This window comes from Dermacentor silvarum, chromosome 6, assembly GCF_013339745.2.
Source record: "Dermacentor silvarum isolate Dsil-2018 chromosome 6, BIME_Dsil_1.4, whole genome shotgun sequence".
Classification (NCBI taxonomy): domain Eukaryota; kingdom Metazoa; phylum Arthropoda; class Arachnida; order Ixodida; family Ixodidae; genus Dermacentor; species Dermacentor silvarum.
In genome coordinates this window covers 99,109,435-99,127,361 of record NC_051159.1, presented here as the reverse complement: position 1 = coordinate 99,127,361, position 17,927 = coordinate 99,109,435, and the positions used below count along the sequence as shown (strand labels likewise).

The following is a 17,927-nucleotide window of genomic DNA, read 5'->3' as shown; positions in this document are numbered from 1 at the left end:
GTGGAATTACCTGCTACTTGCAGTTTGTATGAGTTTCGCGAGTCAGCAAAACCAGCGCAGCATTACGCGATAACGGAACTACTGAAACGCGAAAGCGCAGAGCCGAGCGAAAACGAAATCTTTCGACCGCCCGCGTCGTTGTCAACGGTGTAATGTCAATGAGTTCTTTTTTCTAAGAATGAAATAGAACTGGTCAAGCACATTTTCTTTCGTGTTATAGTACAGTACAATGGCGTTTTTATAACGAGTGGTTGAATACTAGTGACACAATTTAAATGAGGAGTGCCTCCGTGATCGGGCAAGTACTTGAATGTCCCGGGGGAGTCTCTAATCGTGTCCTGCATTTACCTCATTATCTCGATTACTAAGGCTCTGTTCGCGATAATATTGACGCCTTAGGGATACTTAAGCACTAATCCATCACTTTAGCTTGACTTGGTATTTGCCTTTAGTGTCCCTTTAACATGCAGTCTCTCGCTTACTGCTTTCGATGTTTAAGTGACGGTTAAAGAACCCCAGACTTTCAAATCAATCCCGAACGTTAAACGTAACGCGCGAATTAGTCAACGCTCCACAGTCGACGTCGCGGGCACGAGCGCTGGTGTCAGGAAAAGCAAGTAGCACAGTGGCTCCCTCTGCCGGTGGCGCGAGCGTTACGACGAGGCTCCGCGGGGCGCGTGTATTTGCTCAGGAGAGCGGGTACGTATACTTTCCGCGGGAGTGATTAGCAGGTTCGTCCACCCCTCCCCTTCCGCGCCCCCCACTCATGCCGTCACCGCAAGGAGCTGCGAAAAGCGCGCGATGCTTCTCCGTGACCCGCGAGCAACAGCTCGTCGTAGCCGCGTGCGCCGCACTGATGGATCGGTGCCTGTCCGCGGATGAAGTGCCCGGAGGGCACCCTAATTGCGGCTATACGCAATTCGTACGTACCACAGTTCGCGTGGATCCACCGCAGACATGCGACAGGCTCGAGAGAAGTGGCACAACGTCTGGTTGTTTTCCAAGTCTGTATAGTACGGTCGCGTGCGCGCCCGCTCCGATGTGTGAGAACCTGGCTGGCTGCCTGGACATCACACGTCGGTTGTGTGCACTGCGTGAGCGTTTATTAGCGTGATTGCGTTCGCGCCGGCGATTATGTTCGGCAGCTTTAGGAAGGCTGCAGTTAGAATCTGTTTGTGCACTGGGTGTGTGTGTGCACCCGCTGTTATTCGCTGTCTGTCCTTGGCGAAGGCGGAGGAGACGGGTATGTCTGGTGGCTGTCAGACGCCTTTTATGTTGGCCTCGTGGTTCGTTTGGGCGCGTCCGCGATTTGTGCCTATTTCGGATGCCTTGTGGTAGCTGAAAAAGCGGCAATGTTGGTCCCAGCTCCCTCCCGCTCTCTGCCCACCTCCCCCCTTACGATTGCAACTTAGGATCCGCGTCGCCTCGTGAAGTCCTTTGTGTGAAGCTCCCTGTGTCATATGTGCCTTCTATAGATGTATGCTCAGTTGGCGTTTCTTCATTTCTGAGATAGCGACCTACTGGTTTGTGTGAAGGTGCGATTGGTGAGCATGAGCACGTGGGTACGTCAGAGGTACAGTGCAGAGGAAAGAGCTGAACTTGCCATCACGTGTCCTTTTAGACTCTCGTGCGGAGACACTTAAGCTCGTTTCCTTTTTTTTTTTTTTTGCCGTATTTATAATAGACGAGGAAAAAAGAAAAGTGTTGCATTTATCCCTTTATTTCTGTGTTTAAATGGGATGTGCTCGGAACTCGTGCTGCATATGTTAGCTTTTCCAGATGTCATTTTTCATTCAGCGCACAAGAATAAAGCGCTTGCTCAGCGGGCCAGTAGCATTTTCTGGACTTCGTGGGAGCTTTCATGACGCAATGACCACTCGCACTACCGTGTTCCCATCGACTGCACGACGTATAAAGATGACACTCACGGACATTCACTCCGATAACCCCTTTTCTCTCTCGCTTTCCCGAACCGACACATCACCGTCGACCGAACGTACCTACAAACAATCCGCGCAGAAAGAACATCGCGCGCTTCGCTTCGGCGGCCATTGTCCCTCGGGCAACAGTCGAGATGGCAATATACAGAACCGTCCTTGCCGAGATCAGACCTCTCGTCGCTGTGCACGCAACCTGTCAGTAATTGATCGTTGGTTACATGAAGTGTAAGAGTGTTTCTCTTCTCCGCAAGGCGGGGCCATGTATTTGCGCATCCGGGCCGCGTCCGCGCCCTGTGAAATGGACGCCCGCGAGTTCGGACAAGGTCGGCGGCACTTCGCTATTATGGGAGGAGGAGGTGCCGCGGTCGGCCACTCGAAGTGATACACACGCATCACTTTTGATTGAGCGGCCGTCGCTGCCTCCTTGAGGACTCGAGTGCTTGCAGAGAGAGGGACGACGTATTGGAACTCGTTTGGGTGGCTGCTGCTGGAAGAGAGAGAGAGAAAAAAAAGGTAAAGGAAAGACAGGAAGGTTAACCCTGCTGCTGGAAGGCATCCGTGTATCCTCTGGGCATAACGTATATACGATCGCCTGTCTTATTTTGCTGCGCGCTTCTTTTTAAAGCCGTTTCTACACAGCGAGGTGGTTGCGTACGTAGGCGTTTGGGACTGTATACCTGTATATACGTTCGGCGTACGCGGTTCTTCGCCTGCACCAAGCCATCTGGCCCGACCCGACCTGCGGCTTGTTGGCAAACAAAGTGGGAAGCTTGTTTGCGCGCCGAGGAAGCCGCGTGTGTTTTTGGAGCATCGCGTGCTCCTTCGCGCCCGGACGGCCGGCCACCCACCCGTGTACTACACCCTCTCCCCCCCCCCCCCCCCCCCTGCCGCCCTCCTTTAATCTTTCGCGCCTGCAACAACGAGACTGCGGGTCAGCGGCACTTTTTGAGGCCAGTGCCCCGCTTCCGAGCCCTCCTCTCTCGCGCCCTTCGATATATACTGTACACACTGCGGTGTGCCCGAAGGGTTGCGTGGTGCTCGCGCGTGCAATGGCGAGGCTGCGATCATCGACCTGGCTGCCGTGTGACGTTCACGATTTGGCGACCGTGTTTTGTTGTGCGCCTGCATGTGGTTCAAAGGAGTTTCCTTGTCGTTCGTCTGTGGTTTAGGTTAGTCGTGACCACGGCTCGTTTCCTCGCGGTGCGCGCGCGTGCGCAGTTTCTCTGACCAAGCTCGGCGATGCTGCTGCGTGCGTAAGCTCTTTGTGAGGTCTTCGACCATCCTTTGTCACCGAAAAAAGCTGATGATACATTGCGGGTTCTTCGACCATCCTTTGTCATCGAAAAAGCCGATGATGCACGCTGCAGGGGCGTGGGATTTGATCAGTCGTCGAAATAGAGCACGCTCAGCGGAATGCCCGTTTGTCGTCTTAAGAAGCTCGGGTTCTTGAAGTTTATGGCAGGGTTTTGTTGTCTTAGGAAGCGATCCGCTTCTTAAAGTGATGGTGGCTTCATTAAGCTCGATGGTCTTTTACGATTTCCACTCGTGCGTCGCTTTCGATCGCCGTCCGGGTGACGCGTCTTTTTTTTTTTTTTTTTCCGCGCCAACCTTATTATAGCATTATAGCGTTAGGACAACCAGGACACTGCCGCGCGGAACGCGTGCGCGCCACACATCAGCACCCCTTCGCCGCGCAGGGTTAACGCCGAGGTCAACTCTGTGCATCATAGCAGGGCACGCCTAAAGCCCTTTCTCGCGGCCCGGAGCCGTGTATAGCGCAAATGCGGCCCTGCTGCTCCGTCAGCGGCTTGGAGGAGGTTGGACCAGAGCCGCCCACAAGCTTTCGTCGGATTCCGCGTGATCCGCCGAACGCAGGATTGCGAGGGCAAGCGAGCTTCTCCGTATACTTTGCTCCCCTGCTCTAACCCACGCTCCTCCCGCTCCCTGCCGATCTCGAAGAACCGTGTTGTGGCCGCCCCAAGGGCAGCGGCTTGCGGCGTCGAAAAATAGCCGCGGTTGCCATGGGTGACCGCGCGACGCGCGCTCTGCAGGAGAGAGAACCGCGATAGCTTTGCTGCCGCTGCTGCTTCTGTATAGATGCCGACTTCTCTGCTGCTTTCTTGGTGTTGCCTTCTTCCGCGGCACGCTGGCTTCTTTCTGCTTGTGTCAGCTGGCGTTGTTTTTGTCGCACCACTGTTTTTTTGTTTTTGTTTTGCGTGCGGTGTTGCAGGACGAGAAGTCTGGAATAGGAGGTGACCTTATAAGCTAGCACATATACGAAATGCGATTACAAACAAGCGCGCTGCGCCCCCCTGTTCTGCGATAGCCTTTTCGCTGCATTGCGATCGAGGTTTGCGTAAGGACTTACGTAAGCAGGACGTGCGCCGCTTCCTCGTCGTTACGTCGCTGTTTCGGTGGTCGGCAGCTGTCGCGCCGCCTCCTTTGGCGGCTACTGACACAACACGGTGCTGCTCGCTGCTGATTTTTTTTCGTCGGTTGCAGTTTCGCGACTCTGCGAAGGGGAGCGTCGCGTGAGCGCACCGCACCAAGTAGTCGTCTTTGAGCGTGTTTCCGTTGGGCGCGTGAGGATTGACGGTGTAATGGTGCACGTGCGGAGCGCTTCCTCGCGGTTTTCACCTTCGCCCGCACCTTCAACATTTCCCGAAAACACCCGTGTACTTAGATTTAGGTGCATGTAAAAGAACGCCAGGTGCATGGTCCAAATTATTCCGGAGTCTCCCCCACTACGGCATGCCTTATAATCAGATCGCGCTCAGCGTTCGACCTTTATAAGGAAGCGTTTTCTGTCGCACATTTGTTGTATATGCGGACATCTTCGAGGCGTCGTTAGTAGGTCGTTCTGCCAAGTTTTTGCTTCGTTTCGCCTAGTGCTTTCAGAGCAGCGAATCGGATGTGGGGCCACGTCAGCCAATCAGGAAAGAGAACCATGCAGCAGAAGGGCTCATCCGTTGCCCTCCTCTGATCGTTCTCAGCACGACACAGACTGAATGAACGATTTACGGAAGGATTATATGGAGCTAGTTGAACACACAATGGCCGAGCCTTCCTCCGTCCTCTGGAACACGTATACCAGGCTGTCGTCACTGACACAACCGTTCGCTTCACAGCACGAAGTATAAATACTATTTTCGTGTGGCACCGTGGGCGTTGTCGGTCATTTAATTTGCCTTAGCGTTTTGAAAGATTGAGCGCTACACATAAGTCCTCTACGGATTCCGTAGGCAAACAAGTAAAGAAAAAAGTAGCCGCTGAGACTGCCAGAAGCCCCGAAGAATTGCGGCATGGTATTTAAACGGGGGATATCGATTTCTGTGCCATGTCAGGCTTGATCAAGTTAGGTTAAAATACACGAAAGAAGCAGAACACGGCCACTGGCGGTTGCTGTGCATATTTGTATACGCTTTTATCGCGGTATATAGCCTTCATAAAGCTGGCGAAGTGTAACGTTGCTTAGAGGTACATGCCGAACAAACGTTTCTCCGCAGTAATTTTGGTTTTATTTTGTCTCTTTGTCTAGTCCAAAGCTGTGTTTTGACCGAAATGCTCTGTCTTGTTTATAATTTACAGCGTCACATAAATGCCAATATATGACCTTTGATAGCGATTGCACTGAAAAAAAAAACAAGAAAAAAAAACATACATATGATCTAATCGAAGTATAGGGGAGAGTGATTATTCGGTAAAACATAACGCACTATGCGCGGATATTGTTATTGGCTTACCTTTTTTTTTTTTGCCAGTCGCGCTTTGTTTCATTCCTTTTTTTCACGTTCCGTCGCTCAACTTCTCATCGAGCGTGCCGCTTCGAAGAAGGAAGAAGAAAAATGGAGCGTAAAGGTACAATTATAGTGAAACCTGCATATATATCGAATCTGATAGGGATTCGATATATAAAATAAAAAAATTTATGCAAAAACTTTCAAGGGGATTTTACTGCTGTTCGTTATATCCGGTTTCCACTATACTTCCGGGTTCGATATATCCGGGTTTGACTGTATAAATGCGGCATTCTACTCCGCAGGCATATTGCACGGGCGTCTTTCGTCCCCTGGACGCGCACGCACGTACACTTTGATTAGAGAGAATGAAACGGGCCCCAATTAGAGTGGCCGACAAACTAGACCGCAGCAGCGCGGTTCCGAAATGCCACTGCCGACGTACAACAGCGGCGGCGCGCGTCATCCACACTCACGTCGTCCCACGTGCTGGAGTTTCGGTCATCGCTCATCGGCCGCATGGGTTTGCGGTCCCGGCAGCGCCAGTCAAGGTCCGCACGCTGCGCGGCCCACGGGAGGAAAAAAAGGTCACGGGGTCACCACCACTGCTCTGATGGCCCAGCTGGTCGAGTTCGCAGAAGCGATCGACGCTGCTGCGGGACCGCGCGCGGCCCTCCTTCCGCCAACGTGGATTGCCATCGATCGGGTCCCGGTGAACCTTGACTTTCCCCGCGGCCGTGATAAGCGCCGAGCCATGCTTCCCTGCATCGCTGCCGGCTTCGTGTACGTGTGCGAGTTCGCGAACGTCTTTGGGGAAGTGCTCGAGGAACCTTCGTTTGCCGGCGGCATGCATAAGGATATACCGCGCTTTTTTTTTTTTTTTTCCCCAGGAAGAGCGCGCTGCTCGTCGCCATATTTGCGCACTTGGCCGACTGAGAGAGAGAACCAGAAGGAAAGGCGGATAGGTGATGGAGGAAGAAGTAGGACATCGGAAGAGGGAAAAAAAAAAAAAAAAAAAAAAAACTGTGGTAACTGTATCAATGGCGGACACGCATCAAGCGAGAGTTGTCAGGGCGAACGGAAAGGGGAAAGGTGACCGGTATACTCCATCCCGCCTGATTGCGCTCATGTGCACCGCGTCAGAGAATTCCCGTAGAAAGTACTCCTCCACTGTCCGCCTCTGGTAGCCGATTAAAACACGGCGACGCCAACGGCAGAAATCCGCTTGGAGTGTCCATATAACTGCTATCGGCATAAAATGGAAGCATCACGGAAAGGTTTGTAGCCAGGCAATGGGCGAGCCCTCCTCCTCCCTTCGCTGGAACACGCAGCCGAATCTCGTTGTCCATGGTTGGCCGACACGAGATTTCGTTGCACCTGCACGCGGAGTTGCGTCGTTATACGTAAAGCACCCCCTTCCGGGGCGTTCTCCGCGCGGCGCGAGAAGCACGAACGTATGCGCGTCATGTTGCAGCTGTGAATGTTCGTCCATCGCCGTTTTTCAGTGCGGCTCTGCAGGGTTCACCTGTTGAGCGGCTACGGTGCTGAAGGGCTGCTCTGGCCACGCTGTCCCTAAAGCTGCACGCGCGCGCGCGGGTTGCATGCAGCTCATCCAAAGCTTTGCGATCGCGTGAAGAAATCGGAGTTTAGCTCCGGCTGGCTATTTAAAATAAACTCGCCATGGCGTGGTGCGGGGCCGCCTCGCAAACGCGGAAGTGAGTCGCTAGCGAACTGTTGAAATATTGTCATATAGTCGCATCTTGTTTTGTTTTGTTTTGTTTTTTACGCGTTTGGGTACGTAATAATTATATTTGAGTACATGTCTGCGTTCTCTCATTCTGCCAGACGATAGATACTCGGTTTCAACCTCAAGGTTAGGCAGTTACGATGCCGTCAGCGCTGCTTTAAATGCGCATGTGGAGGGGAGTGAGGGAGTGATAGAGAAGAAAGGAAAGGCAGGGAGGGTTAACGAGACCGACGTTCGGGTTGCTACCCTACACTGAGGGAAGGAAGGAGAGAGAGTGTTCAACCTGATCGCGGACGCTCGACAATGCTCAGCGAGATATATTTTTTCTATACCTATATAGCGGCCCTCCGGATGAGCTGCGCGGGCCGTGCACGACCTTTCAGGAACGATTTTTACTTCCGTATGTTTCATCACCACGCCTGCAAAGAAAGCGGGCGTTTCAGAAATATTCGGCGGTCTGCTCTCGTGTTACCCTTTCTTGCGTTCTTCTCGTTTTCCCTCTTGCTCGTGTTCAGATGTATGTAAACCTATACTTGTCTGTCTGGCTGCGCGTTCTTTCGAGTCTTTCTTTTTTATTTTTTTTTTAATTTTTTTCCGAGTAAAAAAAAACCATTAGCAGGGAAGCGCAGTAGGCGGAAAGATATTGATTCCACTCCGCGCGTTTAAATTTCCTCCCTGACCTTGGCCCGGTTTTGCCGCAACTTCTTGTTTTGGTGCGGCGGCGCCGAAAGGTCGAAGCTTCCGCTTTCTTGCATCCGGAAAGAGATCGAGTCTCACTTATTATTATTATTATTATTATTATTATTATTATTATTATTATTATTATTATTATTATTATTATTATTATTATTATTATCATCGTATTTTCTTGCTATATTTAAGAAAATGTGGCTCTTAGCTTTCCTTTCTGCACGTTCACACATCACAGCATGCAGAAAAGAAAGGAAAAAGTCTCTGTGGTTATTAGACGGGCTTTAGAGATGTGCTACTGCTTGCTGGTTCGTCACTTACCCGGTTCCCGGCAACCATATAGTAACGCAGGATATATATATATATATATATATATATATATATATATATATATATATATATGTCGTTCTTCTGATAATCAGCATCCTCGCGCCAAATTAACGAAAATGCAGTTGTGCGAGGATATTTTATCTTTCTGAACTTAATTTAGTGTCTCTCGTTAGCGTCCTTGATTGAAAAAATCAAACCTGAACGCCGGTCCTGGCGCTTCGCATGCAAGCACGCTGCTGCATAGGCGGCGATAATCTGGGAAGCAGGAACGAGTACGGTATAGGGACCGCTGCTTACGACTCCTATTAGCGGCGCACTCAGTTGCGATGGGATATATAGCATAAATGAACACTGAAGAGGTCTCTTGTCGCCCAATAAGCTACCAGTTTTCCTAAACGTATGCCGCCGCGAGATGCACCACCTTCGCGAATTGTCGGAGCTATGTAACGCCCTACTTTGTACTAAAATGTAAGAGGACGCAGTTTAGGCAAATTCATGTATTACCCATAGTTCCCGTTCTGGCTGAACTGCCGTGCGTTTCAACTCCTGTAAACGTTTTCGCATGACTCCCCTCGAGTAATCTTTTTGTAGGTACCTCTATATACGGTCTGCGGTATTTGCATGGACATCCGTTTTCCTCCCGTCGAATCACTTCTTTCTTTCTTTCTTTCTTTCTTTCTTTCTTTCTTTCTTTCTTTCTTTCTTTCTTTCTTTCTTTCTTTCTTTCTTTCTTTCTTTCTTTCTTTCTTTCTTTAATTTATTCACTGAGTCTATATTCTTTCTTTTTATATCTGTATTTGCGCTTGCGTAACGTGTCGGGCAATTTCGAAATGCGACACAATCGTCCAGCACGTCCATGTATTCTCTCTCCTTTTTGCGCTCACCGAACGGGCATCGGTTTCGATCGCCGGTTTTATGTCACGGCTATATAATCGGCCTCTCCCCCTTCCGCTGCACTTGCCCTTCTCTCATTGCATCTCCTCAGGACACTCTTCCTCCCCTCTCTTTTTATATTTTTCCCCCTCTTCTTATTTCTCGCTTGCTTCTCTCTGTAGAGAGAGTCGGTTACGTCATCCGATGAACTCGAGAGCTTATAATATTTTTTTTTTTTCCGCTCTATCATGCGCGTGTATGTTTCCGCGCCTGGCTTACTTGATTCTATTCCCGTTCTCGCTCTATACGTTCTCTCGGCTCGCCCGTGTCTTTCTTTTATTTCCTGCTTCTTCTCCTTGTTTTGTGATTTTTTTTTTCCTCGGCGCTTATGTGCCTTTTCGTCGACGTTGTTGTCGCACCACCACCTCGTAGTCGGCTTTCCTTTATCCTTTATCGCTGTGGTCCTCTTTTCATAGAAAGGAGGGCGTTGTGAAAGACCACGTTGTGAAGCGGTTTGCCTATTGAGTCGACCGACGTCGAGGTCGCCGTGCTTTTGAGATCTCTCGAGTAAACACTCGCTGCCTTTTCCCTGTTCTAGAAAAAAAAAAAAAAAGAAGGAGGAGGAGAGAGAGAAGGGAGGTGAGCTGGTTCTTTGAGGCTGGAAAATATCGTTGTGGTGTGTAAAGGGGATGCCATTTCATTGAGAAGGTTTTTGGAAGTATAAGGTGAGAGAAAGAAAGAAGGCTAAAACAAAAGAAGCTAGAAGCCGCGCTATAGGCTGTACTTAAATGTGCTTGAAGGCGCGAACGGGAAGCAAAATATTTCAAAATAACATTAGCGCTGCAGTGAAAGCTGTATACGATGCGTGTTGTTTTGACGCCCGAGACGGCGCAGATAATTGCGACACCGCGAGTCCCGTGGCCTAGCTATAGGGCACGTACGTTGTTTTCCACAATCTCGCGCACGATTTTGTGGGTTGCGCTAGCTGTGTCTTTTGACGTATTGAAGATTAATATGCGGAAGGCAAATGCAAACGTGGCCTGGCAAGGACACACGAATTCATGATCGCCAGTCAGCCTCTAAAGTCTGTACAGGAGTACGTTTATCTAGGTCGTTTACTTACAGGGGACCCAGACCACGAGATGCAAAAATGGGTTGGAGTGCATACGGCAGGATTTACCAAATCCTGACTGGGAGCTTACCACTGTCGTTGAAAATAAAAGTGTGCAATCATTGCATTCTACCGGTGCTAACATAGGGGCAGAAACTTGGAGGTTAACAAAGAAGCTCGAGAACAAGTTAGGGACCGCGTAAATAGCGATGGAACAAATAATGCTAGGGGTAACGTTAAGAGTCGGGAAGTGAGCGGTGTGGATCAGAGAGCAAACGGAGATAGCTGATATTCTAGTTGACATTAAGAGAAAGAAATGGAGCTGGGCAGGCCATGTAATGCGTAGGGTAGATAACCGGTGGACCATTAGATTTACAGAATGGGTCTATAGTTACCAAGGGAAGGGAAGCGCAGTCGGGGATGACTGAAAACTAGGTGGGGGGATGAAGTTAGGAAATTTGCAGGCGCAAGTTGGAATCAGCTGGCGCAAGACAGGGGTAATTGGAGATCGATGGAATAGTCCTTCGTCCTGTAGTGGACATAAAAATAGGCTGATGATGATCTCTGACTGTAATGGATGAGGCATGCCGTCTATTTAACCTCACTGTTCTCTTTATAGGGAGTTTTGATTATTGCGCATCGACCTCAGTATGAGAGAGTCAACACTTTATTAGGGTATTGTACTTCGACCTAATTCCTCTGTGTGATACTCATCCACCCCACCCCCTATATCTATCTTACTTAATCAATCAATCAATCAGTCACACGCACACAATTATCGATTTTTTCCATCGTGGTACTGCCACTACGTGCTCACGTTGTCAGCTGGAGCAACCCGGCGCCTGTATTACGTAATCCTATATATAACCACCAGATAACTGTACACAACGAAACAGCTATTAAAATACTGCATTATTAAGATAATTCAGCGCGGCCAAGAAATTTTTTGATGAATTTTCATCGCAGCGAATAAAAAATGCTCCGTTTTTATTCCATTGCACATAACCAAAATGTTAACACGCTTAAATAATACAGGTATTATTATTGCACATAACCAAAATATTAACACGCTTAAATAATACAGGTATTATTATTGTAGAATGATAAACGATGTGGAAAAAATAAGAGAGAGAAATAAAAATGCATAATTCGTACCGCTTGAATTCTTCACTGCAGAGCTTGCGTGCGTCTACTGTTATTGCTTCAGCGCACGTCCTTTGTGAAGTGCATGGTTGACCTTTTCTTTAACTATACGCGACGCTAATGTCGTCGCATTATAGTTTATTTAACAACGATGACGCATGTGGAACCTTGTTGTCCTTTCCTCTATAGTTAGTGTGAATATTGTATTTGGTACGGCTTCCATGTTTTCTAAAGTTACTACTGGTTTTATATAGTGCGAAGTATCGGGATATGGACATGCTGGCATGACAGTTGCAATCTTTATCATAACACATTTCATTTTCACTTTTTTTTAATTTACATGGTTAACGTTGTCAGCGCGCGCATGGTGGTCTTGTATGTTTCTCTCTTCTTCTTCTTCTTTGACAATATAGTACTCAATTTAGTTGGCTCGCTAACGTAATAATAACTACGCGAATAAAACCAGAAAGCTGCTCTATATTTACTCATGTATAGCGTCTGCTGTAGCAAATGGTTGGACCATTTATTTTCATGTAACAGTGCATGGCATCGCTGGTGTGGCAAAGCTCCATCTGTTTTTGACGTTCCATAAATTTAGCGTTCCGCTATAGATAAGTTTTGTGTGTTTTACACGCTTGCCCTTACGAACGCGTGTGCGCAAATCCGTACGTATATACGGCATAGAGCAGGGGGGAAAAAAGTGTAATAATTGGTAGGAAGGCGTTTTCGTGCGTTCTACTGCATAAATTTTGAAGCTCATAAGCTCTAGTTGTTACATTAAAAGTATATATGTACTTCGTTCGAGAGGCCTGACTTATTGCTGTGCAAGTTGGAGCTGTTTTACTGTGAGTACATTATCTTTAACGGCGCAAAAACATGCACCATATATATATATACGGAGAACACGCGACACGTACAGGCGCTTGTGTGTGTCGTGTTTTCTTTGTGGTGTCAGTTTTTGCGCAGAGAGAGAGAGAGAGAGAGAGAGAGAGATTTATTGTTAATGAGGTGAGAGAGATTAGCGCTTCCCCAGTCGGTTCTTAATCGCCTCGTGTGTGTGTGTGTGTGTGTGTGTGTGTATATATGTTGTCGTAAAAATAGCTTTTCTTTGCTTAAACACAGATGTGAAAAAGGAGTAAGTAACATCGTATGGTAAAGGAATTGTCATGTTGACGCCATGCGCCCTTGATTTTCATATCAACGCGCACTATTTAGAAACGCAGTGTACGTGCGCTTTTCGTCGTCATGTGACGACTCAACGCTCTAGATTAAATTGGTGCCAATTCTCGCGCAAGCTTATACGGCAAGAATATGCTTTAGCTACTTTCATATACCATACATGTTCCGCATGCATCGAACTTTATGTCAGTGATGAATATTTTGCGCAATCGTTCCTGAGTTGATCTTGTAGAGAACTGAAGGCGTGCATTGATAATGCATATACAAAGAGCGGCATGATTGCGTATATGTGCCATGGTACATATATCTGTTCTTTGGGCCGAGCGCAGCTGTTATTGTTGCACCACTTCCGCGAATCCGAGCGCGTTGGCGGAGACGATTGATCCCAGAATGGAATTATACAAATACTATAAGGCGTTGACGTCATTCCGCGCCAGCGCTCGTGAACGCCGACCGTTTCGGTGTATCGGATTTCTCCGCGCATCACGTAGCACAAGGTCGCGCGTTCGATCCCACGCTCGCGGCATGCCGCTTTCTCGTGGGAACGCACGATGAGAGAAAGAGCGGTTGAGAGTATACTTGTTTTACATTGACACGTAATTAAAACTCCGTTTGATTGAAGCCGTAATTGCGAACCCCCCCCCCCCCCCACTTCCTGCGCTGGCAGGGCGCTGCTATGTAATATATCAGTAGGCTTAGGAAAACTGGGACCGCGTGTATGTATATATATATATATATATATATATATATATATATACGCGTTGATTGATAGGTTGACCTCTGTGTCACCTAAAAGCTGCACGCGTGAAGGGCGGCCGCGCTCGAGCTCTCGGATTAATTTTTATGACCACCTGCGGTTGCTTATATATAGCGTGAAACCGAAGTCTCAATGCGGGAGCGTGTTTTGCGTTCCGAAAGCGCGGCCGCCAAAGCCTGCATTGGCACGTATTTCTTAACGTTCGATCATTTGCTTTTTCAATCTTCTTGTCACCCGGCGCGCTGAGCGGCTGATCCCAGCGATAACGACGGGGCGCTGCGGCGTGGGAGTCGTGTTCGAATCACGGACCTTGCAGGCCCGCCGTGGTTGCGTTTAGTGGCTTCGGCGTTGCGCTGATAAGGTCGAGGGCGCGGGTTCGAATCCCGGCTGCAGCGGCCGCATTTCAGTGGAAAAATGCAAGAACGCACCCGTATTGGGCGCACGTAAAGAAACCCAGGTGGACAAAATTAATCCAAAGTCCCGCGATACGGCATCGTGGTTTTGGCACGCAAGACCCAAGAATATAATCATGATTTTAATTAGGGTTACGCGGAGCGATAAACTTTAAAAAAAAAATGCGGGCATAGTCTGGCAGTCGGCTGTAGCAGCACGTGGATGACTGAGATTTCGTCAGCAGTGGGCCTAATTAAGGTGCATGGTCCATGTTGGGGCTGTTGATTCTGATGACGATCATGATAAATGAATGAGAGTTTTTTTCCCTTTCTTTTTATTTTTTAAAATTTTGTTTATTCGATAAAGAATGCTAGCTGACTCGACAACGATTATGATGGCATCTCTTTTCTTTCATCGAGACATTTGAATTCCCGAATTTCTTCTGTGTCTGGCGTTACTTAGTCGCAACAATACGGTGCATATATACGCCTGCGTTTTTGGCATTGGCAAGCAACATTTCCGCTACCTTGCTTCAGTTGTCACTGTGCTCACTATAGCTGAGCGGTACTGTGGTCCGTCACACATTTGGGCTTCTCTGACTAAGGAATCTTATTTACGAACCCATGCACAAACCCCCCATGAATGGGAGCTGATCAGCTACATGACGTCATGCGCGTATAAACAATAGCATGTCTGGAGATACATATTAACAGTGCTAAGTTACATAATACAGTAGTAGTGAACATAAATATGATATTTTGAATCTCCTACATGCGAGATGAACTGCTCAGAATGTTGCTGCTGTGCTGTGCAGACAGCTAGCCCTAGTAGTCTTTTGAACCACGAGGAGGAGTAAAGAGCCGAACAGGACGAGCGCTATAAATTGCAACTACATTTTATTCGAAGAAAACGCTTGTTTAGATGCGAACAAAAAGTAATAATACGACAAACGAAGAAAAAGAAAGGGAAACAAACCACGACGATAACACAGACTTGAGAGTAAAAGACAATTTAAAAGCGGGCAGGTACAGATCTTGACAGTTCAAAATGCCTTCTTGTCGCAATAACTATAAGCGCACGCCCTTTTCCGACAAGGTCATTTCGTTTTCTAGAAGTGATAGTGATGTCGTATGCCTCTATACCAGCTCGCGCGCCCTTTTTTTTTTTTTTTTTTTCTGGAAAATCACGTCAGCATCACTAAAAATCGGCGCACAATTGACCGCAACTCTTGTAGTGCAAGGCCAAGTAAGAGTGCGTGGTGCTTCCTTAGTCGTATATTTATGCATCTCCCAGTTTTACCCATATGTACTCGCCTGCAGGAAATCGGTATAGACGGCATACACGTACCACCTCGCATTTGCAAGGCCCAAACTACATGTGATGCACGATTTTGCAAGCACCTCGTTTGTGCGGGCGTTTATGTGGGCTTGCGTGTCTTTTCTTGTTCGCATTTAAACGCTCGTTCTCTTCGAGTAAAATGCATGCAGTTGGAAGTTCGGCGCTCGTCCTGTCTGGTTCTTTCTTGCAGTCATCGTCATTCGCGCTGCCCATTACCATGGACCAACACCGACTCGCCCAATTTTCCGTTCGTTCGAGTCTCTTGAATACGCACTGCCCTCTTACGTTATTCACTCCACTTATAGACAACCCACCGTGGACACAGCTTGCGTTATTAAAAGACAAAACCGTATACATACAAACCGGTATGTCAAAGTACGTGCGCGCTGGTTTGTCGAACGAAAGGCTTGGTAAATGCTACTACAGGTTTAATATGTAACAATTAAGTTGTCGAAGGACGAGAGAAAGAGGGGGGGGGGGGGGGACGCACACGCATTCACACTCACCCAAAAAACTAGGGGCAGCAGTGAGCTAGCACCATGAAATGAACCAAGTGGAATAAAGTGGAGCTTTGTATGGCACCGTCAATAAAGAAAATGTTATCCATCTCTGTGGCGCAGCTAAAGTAATCTTTGTAAGGTTGGTTGTCATATGTTGTTTTGTATGCTAGCGCTTTCTATAAGGTTCATTATAGTCCTTGTGTGATCTGCGGCTTGTCTTTACGATTAGCTGTAGATTACGCAAAAAAGAAGCGCCGTTATTTATTTTTTGCTTATAAGTAAGTTTTAACAAACTCTATAATCATAGAGTCTGGTGACTTGCAAACTGTCGTATATTTGTGGAACAAAGAGTGTGCGTTTGTTTTAAAGTGCCGTTCTGTTTTGGCTTCTCGTTGCAGGTAAGCTTGGCTGAGCCCCCTCCTGCCACGACCTTCAGGCCGTCTCTGGTCTGTCGACTTGTCTGTAGAATGCTCTGTTCGCACTGCGGGTGAGTCTGAGGCTATAACGACGAAAGGGAGAGAAATGTCCTGCCCAGACAAAGTCGTTTTACAGCTCACTAACACGGCGCGCGTCACGTGGTACGTCGCGACGTACGTTAGTGGTCCGTGTCGGCGAAGCCATTCGTTGTGCGTCGCGGTAATGCAGCGAGGACGTGATGCGATATGCTAAACGAGGCGTGCTCTTCAATTGCGCTCGACACTGGACAGACACCCGGCGCCAGCGGCAATTGGGCTCACTAGATCGGCCTCCTGATTGGCTGACGTCAACGGTGCTGTATATAGCCTCCCGCGTTTATAACTATAACGCGTCAGCACAATAGGATGTGGGCGCCCGTCGTCCTGAAGGGAACAGCGTAGGAGATGACGCTTGCACCGGAGAGTGATTTGTGCGCGTGCGCGCACTTCTGCCGTTCTCGCTGATTACCGCCATTGTAAGGCGCCAAAATGGCGCGTGGTCGACGCTCCCGCGACATAGTTAAAAATTCGGGAGGCTGCAGTACATCCCACTCCAGTATACTGTCTATTATAATCGAAGAGAACATGCATGCCCATATGCATAACGTATAGGCATTGTATGCCTCCTATACGTTATATGTCTATATATACGTTAACGTATATGCTTAGTACATTCAGCTTACGCTGAATGTACTAAGCATATCCTGTTCAGAACATATGCATAGTACATTCAGCTTACGCTGAATGTACTATGCATATGTTCTGAGCGGGAGTATATAGTATACGCGTATAGTAAACAGGCGTAGCTGTACGGTCCATATTAAAAAAAAAAAAAAAAAAAAAAAACCGCAGCACACAATTGTTGTACGAGTGTTTCAAAGTGTATTTTCTTCTTTCTATTTCGGCGACACGTTATTGTCGCGACGTTGATTCGGGCCTCTCAATAAGTTAGTTGTCGGGCCTCTCAATTAGTTAGTTGTTCACTAACTATTTAATGAATTACCTCGATCAGGTTGCACACGGCTCAAGTACACTTTTGAAGCCAGTTATAGTGCTTGCAAGTATATAATCTTCCACGTTTCCAATTTTGTTGTATGGGAAAAAATAAAGGGCAATTTTCAAATAAGTTATCTCGAGACAAACGTGCAGTTTCGACATATGCATATAGCGCCGAACCGGCGGTGTATATAATGCATCAGTTAACTTTTCGCACTTTCGTTTCTCGCCCGAGTTCGGTTAAGACTTGGTGCAGTGTGTGGGTGTATATGTATACCTTCAGATATTATACTCGCCGTGGTGGCTGTGTGACTGCGTCATTGTTCCGGTGATCACAAAGCCTATAGTGGTTCGGTTCACGGCCCCTGTCTGCCTTCCGATCGGGGAGCGATACAAAAAACGCAGGTGGGCCGCGTGAACCCACAAGTGTTCGATATTAATTGGAGCCCTCGAATACGCGGAGTCTCCCATGGTCACAGTTGTTGCTTTCGGTCGGGAAACGGGATTACTCGGTCAATCAGTTAATCAATCGGTCAGTGTACCCTCAGATATGTTCAGAAATGTTTTTTTTTTTTTTTTTTTTGTAGTATATGGTCGGCGAACACCAATCGCCTGAGCGATGTTTTCGTGGGAGTGGCTGAGTGTAAGGGATAGAAAAATGATAGATACAAAAACAGGGTCTCCTTTGATGGGCCCAGAGGAGAGAGGGAAAGAGAACGCATTAAGGAAACGCGAACC

At 47.9% G+C, this 17,927-nt stretch overlaps 1 protein-coding gene across 3 annotated transcripts in view; it reads left to right on the top strand.

Annotated features, from left to right (window-relative positions):
* Positions 1 to 17,927, top strand: part of LOC119455757 (protogenin-like) — a 261,095-nt gene that overhangs the window by 106,604 nt on the left and 136,564 nt on the right. Inside the window, exon 3 of one of the 3 annotated variants that reach the window (XM_049669239.1) lies at positions 16,137 to 16,225. The exons of the other annotated variants lie outside the window; for them this stretch is intronic. The gene's annotated coding sequence lies outside the window, so the exon portion shown is untranslated. The remainder of the gene's footprint in view (positions 1 to 16,136; positions 16,226 to 17,927) is intronic. 3 annotated transcript variants of the gene reach the window in all.